The sequence below is a fragment of the Pristiophorus japonicus genome, chromosome 16 (assembly GCF_044704955.1).
Source record: "Pristiophorus japonicus isolate sPriJap1 chromosome 16, sPriJap1.hap1, whole genome shotgun sequence".
Lineage (NCBI taxonomy): Eukaryota > Metazoa > Chordata > Chondrichthyes > Pristiophoridae > Pristiophorus > Pristiophorus japonicus.
In genome coordinates, this window is record NC_091992.1 from 122,537,923 (window position 1) to 122,544,818 (window position 6,896).

At 48.0% G+C, this 6,896-nt stretch overlaps 1 long non-coding RNA gene across 2 annotated transcripts in view; it reads right to left on the reverse strand.

Moving 5' to 3' along the window:
* LOC139226780 (uncharacterized) overlaps nucleotides 1–5,699 on the reverse strand; it is a 47,454-nt gene extending 41,755 nt beyond the window's left edge. Inside the window, exon 1 of one of the 2 annotated variants that reach the window (XR_011587314.1) lies at nucleotides 5,577–5,686. This is a non-coding gene — a long non-coding RNA (uncharacterized lncRNA). Of the gene's footprint in view, nucleotides 1–5,576 lie in introns of both variants that reach the window. The other variant, XR_011587313.1, reaches the window with a different exon arrangement.
* Between the last annotated feature and the right edge of the window lie 1,197 nt (nucleotides 5,700–6,896).

Below are 6,896 nucleotides of genomic sequence, written 5' to 3' on the forward strand. Positions count from 1 at the left end.
CCTCATCTAAATCATTAATGTACAGTGTAAACAGCTGGGGCCCCAGCACAGAACCCTGTGGTACCCCACTAGTCACTGCCTGCCATTCTGAAAAGTACCCATTTACTCCTACTCTTTGCTTCCTGTCTGACAACCAGTTCTCAATCCATGTCAGTACACTACCCCCAATCCCATGTGCTCTAACTTTGCACATCAATCTCTTGTGTGGGACCTTGTCGAACGCCTTCTGAAAGTCCAAATATACCACATCAACTGGTTCTCCCTTATCCACTCTACTGGAAACATCCTCAAAAAATTCCAGAAGATTTGTCAAGCATGATTTCCCTTTCACAAATCCATGCTGACTTGGACCTATCATGTCACCTCTTTCCAAATGCACTGCTATGACATCCTTAATAATTGATTCCATCATTTTACCCACTACCGATGTCAGGCTGACCGGTCTATAATTCCCTGTTTTCTCTCTCCCTCCTTTTTTAAAAAGTGGGGTTACATTGGCTACCCTCCACTCCATAGGAACTGATCCAGAGTCAATGGAATGTTGGAAAATGACTGTCAACGCATCCACTATTTCCAAGGCCACCTCCTTAAGTACTCTGGGATGCAGTCCATCAGGCCCTGGGGATTTATCGGCCTTCAATCCCATCAATTTCCCCAACACAATTTCCCGGCTAGAAATTTACAGCGCAGAAGGAGGCTATTTTGGCCTATCGTGTCCGCGCTGGCCGACAAAGAGCCACACGGCCCTTGGTCAGCAGCCCTAAAGGTTACTATGAACAATGACGGAAAGGTAAAGAGCACCCAGCCCAACCAGTCCGCCTCACATAACTGCGACACCCGTTATACTAAAAACATCGACACTCTACCCCAACCGGAGCCATGTGATCTCCTGGGAGAGGCAAAAACCAGATATAAACCCAGGCCAAGCGGTAAAGTTATCCAGGATGGCGGTTTCCAACATGAATCCTCCAACAATGCTGATTTTTATCGACAGGCGTACGTTTTGGCCAAATTTACCCCATTAAAGAAAATGGTGAAATTTAAATTCTTATTTTTAAACAAAAATGACGTTAAATAACAAATATCGACAAGCTGGTGAATTTCTAGCCACGCATAGAGTTGGGAGATTTGCGCAACTTGCTGAAACCTAGTAGTTAGTCATCATCATCATAGGCAGTCCCTCGGAATCGAGGAAGACTTGCTTCCACTCCTGAAGTGAGTTCTTTGGTGGCTGAACAGTCCAATATGAGAGCCACAGACTCTGTCACAGGTGAGACAGATAGTCGTTGAGGGAAGGGGTGGGTGGGACTGGTTTGCCGTACGTTCTTTCCACTGCTTGCGCTTGGTTTCTGCATGCTCTCGGTGTTGAAACTCGAGGCACTCAGCGCCCTCCCGGATGCACTTCCTCCACAGGGCGGTCTTGGGCCAGGGACTCCCAGATGTCAGTGGGGATGTCGCACTTTATCAGGGAGGCTTTGAGGGTGTCCTTGTAGCCTTTCCGCTGCCCACCTTTGGCTCGTTTGCCGTGAAAGAGCTCAGAGTAGAGCACTTGCTTTGGGAATCTCGTGTCTGGCAAGCGAACTATGTGGCCTGCCCAGCAGAACTGATCGAGTGTGGTCAGTGATTCAATGCTGGGGATGTTAGCCTGGTTGAGGACGCTGATGTTGGTGCGCCTGTCCTCCCAGGGAATTTGTAGGATCTTGCGGAGACATCGTTGGTGATATTTCTCCAGCAACTTAGTTATAGGCAATTGTTCACATGCGGGATATCCAGTCCAAATGTTTACAGAAGTAATGTCAATGTTGATATGAATATTGAACAAAAATCTCGACAACAACTGGTTGGACAGGATAGCATGCATATGGAAGATTTTTTATTATCTATATTGATACTTTGGCAAAAGGATTTAAAAGGGGTGGAAATTAGACCTCATTGCTTCCTAATTACAGGCGTAAAACTGGCACAACTAGGCCCAATTTTGCGGACCAATGTCCTGGGCCCCAAAGATGCCTGAAAAACATGCAACCCGAATTCGAGTCATCATATTCAGGTGCCGCTGGGAGTTTGCGGCGGGAGCACTTAAAGCAGGTGTTAGGTCGATAACATATGTAAATGGAAGACCGAGTGCCTGTTTTAAGTTCCCTCACAGAAATCGAGAAGCGTGAGCTGGGCAGGATTCTTCAACAGTTGCTACTGCCCAGCAATGGCCACCAACTACAGGCAGCTCTCTCCAAACAAACTGTGAAATAAACATACCACCTTGCGGTGCCAAGAGGGAAAACTAAAACTAGGGGACATAGTCTCAGAATAAGGGGCCGCCCATTTAAAACTGAGACGAGGAGGAATTTCTTCTCTCAGAGGGTTGTAAATTTGTGGAATTCTCTGCTCCAGAGAGCTGTGGAGGCTGGATCATTGAATATATTTAAGGCGGAGATAGACAGATTTTTGAGCGGTAAGGGAGTAAAGAGTTATGGGGTCCGGGCAGGGAAGTGGAGCTGAGTCCATGATCAGATCAGCCATGATCTTATTGAATGGCGGAGCAGGTTCGAGGGGCCAAATGGCCTACTCCTGCTCCTATTTCTTATGAGATTACTGCCGCAATTCCGCGGTTGTCACGGCGACCACCCCACCCACCCACAACCTCTCCCTCACCCCCTGCTGGAATCCCCTTTGAGTGGCTGGCGGTGAGACAAACACAACAATATTGATTATGTTGAAATGCAGGAGTTGCCCGTCGAGGGGCGACGGATGCTGGCAGCTCGCTCAAAAAGGTGTGAATGAAACCGGAGGACGAATTTCGGGCCAGGCGGGAACAGGCCCAGAAGAACTTGCACTCGAAATGTTCTCATCCTTAAAGCTTCTATGCGTAAAATACACTAAAGTAATTTTTTTAAATATATATTATTTAACTTATTTGTAAGTGACAAACATATTTATATATTTTTCCTGTCGATGCTGCTTTATGTGGATTTACTCAGCTTGCTCCAACAGTGCGCTGGTCCAGCCTGTTACACTAGAAGCTGTAAACATTAATCTCATATCACACTTCAAAGTAGAACACAGTACTGGCAGAGAACCTTCAGAGGAAATATTTCAAGTAAAAGGGACCTTAGGGTGTTCTTACCAGTAAATGATTGACATGAGTTCCAGTCAATGTGTATTGTGGTTTGATGTATTAGTATCAGGAGCCAATGATTTGTATAATTACAATAATCAAGAACCCACCATGACACTTGTTACATTTGCCCTTTGTACAGATGTAAATTAGTTTGTCATAAAATGATCTTCAGTTTCTTACAAATGTGCATTTGAGATTAAAATGTGTGAGAGAGAGAGAGAGAGAGAGAATGTGTGTGTGTCAGCATTGAAGCACTGACCACACTCGATCAGCTCCGCTGGGCAGGCCACATTGTTCACATGCCTGACACGAGACTCCCAAAGCAAGCGCTCTACTTGGAACTCCTTCACAGCAAACGAGCCAAAGATGGGCAGAGGAAACATTTCAAGGACACTCTCAAAGCCTCCCTGATAAAGTGCAACATCCCCACCGGCACCTGGGAGACCCTGGCCAAAGACCGCCCTAAGTGGAGGAAGTGCATCCGGGAGGGCGCTGAGCACCTCGAGTCTCATCGCCGAGAGCATGCAGAAATCAAGCGCAGGCAACGGAAAGAGCATGTGGCAAACCAGTCCCACTCACCCTTTCCCTCAATGACCGTCTGTCCCACCTGTGACAGGGACTGTGTTTCTCGTATTGGACAGCCACGTAAGAACTCATTTTTAGAGTGGAAGCAAGTCTTCCTTGATTCCGAGGGACTGCCTACAATGATGATGATGGTGGCTCAGAGACGTCGACCGTATACAGTAGACACCTCAAATTGCTGGAGAAATACCACCAACGATGTCTCCGCAAGATCCTGCAAATTCCCTGGGAGGACAGATGCACCACATTAGCGTCCTCCACCAGGCCAACATCCCCAGCATCGAAGCACTGACCACACTCGACCAGCTCTGCTGGGCAGGCCACATTGTTCGCATGCCTGACACAAGACTCCCAAAGCAAGCGCTCTACTCAGAGCTCCTACACAGCAAGCGAGCCCAAGGTGGACAGAGGAAACATTTCAAGGACATCCTCAAAGCCTCCTTGATAAAATGCAACATCCCCACTGACATTTGGGAGTCCCTGGCCAAAGACCGCCTTAAGTGGAGGAAGTGCATCCGGGAGGGCGCTGAGCACCTCGAGTCTCATCGCCGAGAGCATGCAGAAAGCAAGCGCAGGCAGCGGAAGGAGCGTGCGGCAAACCAGACTCCCCACCCACCCTTTTCTCCAACGACTATCTGTCCCACCTGTGACAGGGACTGTAATTCCTGAGTGGAAGCAAGTCTTCCTCGCTTTGAAGGGACTGTCTATGACGATGATGATGATGTTTGTGTGAGAGAGAATCTACGTGTAAGAAAGAAAAACCACTGTGGTTTTGGGTCAGGTTGGAACTAAAAATGCAAACAAAATCAAAACTAATCCACCTTGAACCTGCCCACCTCTGATTTTAACAGAGTGGGGTGACAGAGGATTGACGACCAACCCGCTCCCCGGAGGCGGACTGCTTATTCAAATATTTTAATGAGACCGCGCGTCTCAGATTTTTCTCCGTTCCAGCTTTAACACTAGCCGGTCGGGTTTCCTGAAACCCAGCAGCTAAGAGGAGGCTACAATTGCTGTATAGAACAGGTAAGTGCTAGTCTAGCACTGCTTGTGGGCTAGGAGGAGCCATGCTTCTCCGCTGCCCACCAAGCAAACCTGTCAACCTCCCCAGCAATGGGACCCCTACCCAGCCATCCGTTGCCCTCCTGATGTCCTACACGGCCCACAATCTCCTCACGGCCCACCCCTGTCGATGTCAGCCCCCCACGACCTCCGATCTCTCCCACCCCTCCAAATAAATGACCCCTCAACCCTCGATCTCTCCGGGCCCACCCATCGATGACCCTCCTGATCCCCGATTTCTCCCTGCCTCCTCTACACTCCCCCGCAGCGGCCTCTCAATCTAGCTGGCTGCAGCTGGGAAATGGAGTCAAACAATAGTAATCGGGCACTGTCATTAAATTCAGTGGGACTTGAGGGAAACCCGTTCTTCTGCTTTTCCCAGCCTCATAATTGCCCCTCCCCCCCTATCCACCGCACATTCTCTCTTGTGGGAGTGAGTGTCTGTGTGAGAGGCAGAAAGTGTCTGTGTGTGCGTGAGAGAGCATGTCTCTGTGTGTATGAGAGCGTGTCTGTGTGTGTGTGTGTGTGTATGTATGCATGAGAGACTGTGTATGTGTGTGTGAGAGTGTGTGTGTGTGAGAAAGAGAGCGAGTGTGTGAGAGACAGAGAGCGTGTGTGTGAGTGTGAAAGAGAGTGTATGTATGCATGAGAGACTGTGTGAGTGTGTGTGAAAGTGTTTGCGTGTGAGTGTGCGAGAGAGAGAGAGAGTGTGTGAAGGTGTGTGTGCGCGTGAGAGACAGAGTGGCCTAGAAATTGCGGCCGGAGGCTTCCCGCGGGCGGGTGCCTCCGACCTGAAAAATGTCTATGTCTGTACCTGGAGGAGCGTGGGATTCCAGTGGGGAGGCCTTCAATTCCCGCGCTGCGAATCGCGCTCCCGTCTTCCAGGTTCCCACACAGAAGGTGCAGTCACGTGTGACTGCTCAGCCAATCAGGTACAGTATTCCAAAGCGTTCTCATTAATAGCAATGGGAACTCCGTATCTGAGTTCTCATTGCTATTAATGAGAAAAAAAAACAAACACACTAAACACCATAATAAAAAATAAAAAACACACCTCATATAATTAAAATTAATTGAAATTAAAGTTAATAAATATCTGAGAGAAAAAATATATTTTTCCGATTGTTTAAAAAGTTTTGTAATTAGGGTTAAAAATAAACATACCATATAGTGGGCAGGGTTTTTAACAATAAAATGTATTTTTTTAATTTAAGTTAATTATATTTTTGTATGTTTTAAATCTCTTACGACTGTAACAGTAGGCTATGCGCTTGCTTTTATCAGGCGCAAGAGTTTTGAGGCCGAGATGCTCCAGCTTGACAGATTGGGAAAGCTGGTTTTCAGCGCATTGTGCATTGTGCGTTGAAAACCAGCTTTTGTGATACCTTCCCGGGTCCGTACAGACCTGGGAGGCCGGGATTTCTGTGTGTGTGTGTGTGTGCACGTGCGTGTCAGAGAGAGTGAGAAAGAATGTGTGTGAGAGTGCATGTTGTGTGAAAGCGTCTGTTGCGTGTATGTATGAGTGTCGGTGTGTGAGAGAGAATGTTTGAGACAATGCCTGTGTGTGTGAGATAGAGAGTGTGTGTGTGTGTGAGGGAGAGTGTGTGTATGTATGTGAGAGAGAGAGTGTGTGTGTGAGGTAGAGTGTGTGTATGTATGTGAGAGAGTGTGTGTATGTGTGAGGGAGTGTGTGTGTCTGTATGTGAGGGAGAGTGTGTGTATGTGTGTGAGGGAGTGTGTGTATGTGAGACAGTGAGAAAAAATGTGTGTGAGGATGCATGTCTGTGTGAAAGCGTCTGTTGCAATGCCTGTGTGAGATAGAGAGTGTCTGTATGTGTGTGTGTGTGAGGGAATGTGTGTGTGTGAGTGGGAGAATGTGTGTGAGTGAGGGTGAGTGTGTGTGTGTGTGTGAGGGAGAGTGTGTGTGTGTGCGTGAGGGTGAGTGTGTGTGGGTGTGTGTGTGAGGGAGAGTGTGTGTGTGAGGGAGAGTGTGTGTGAGTGTGTGTGTGTGAGGGAGAGTGAGTGTGTGTGTGTGTGCGTGAGGGTGAGTGTGTGTGTGTGAGGGAGAGTGTGTGTGTGTGTGAGGGAGAGTGTGTGTGTGTGCGGGAGAGTTGAGTGTGTGTGTGTGAGGGAG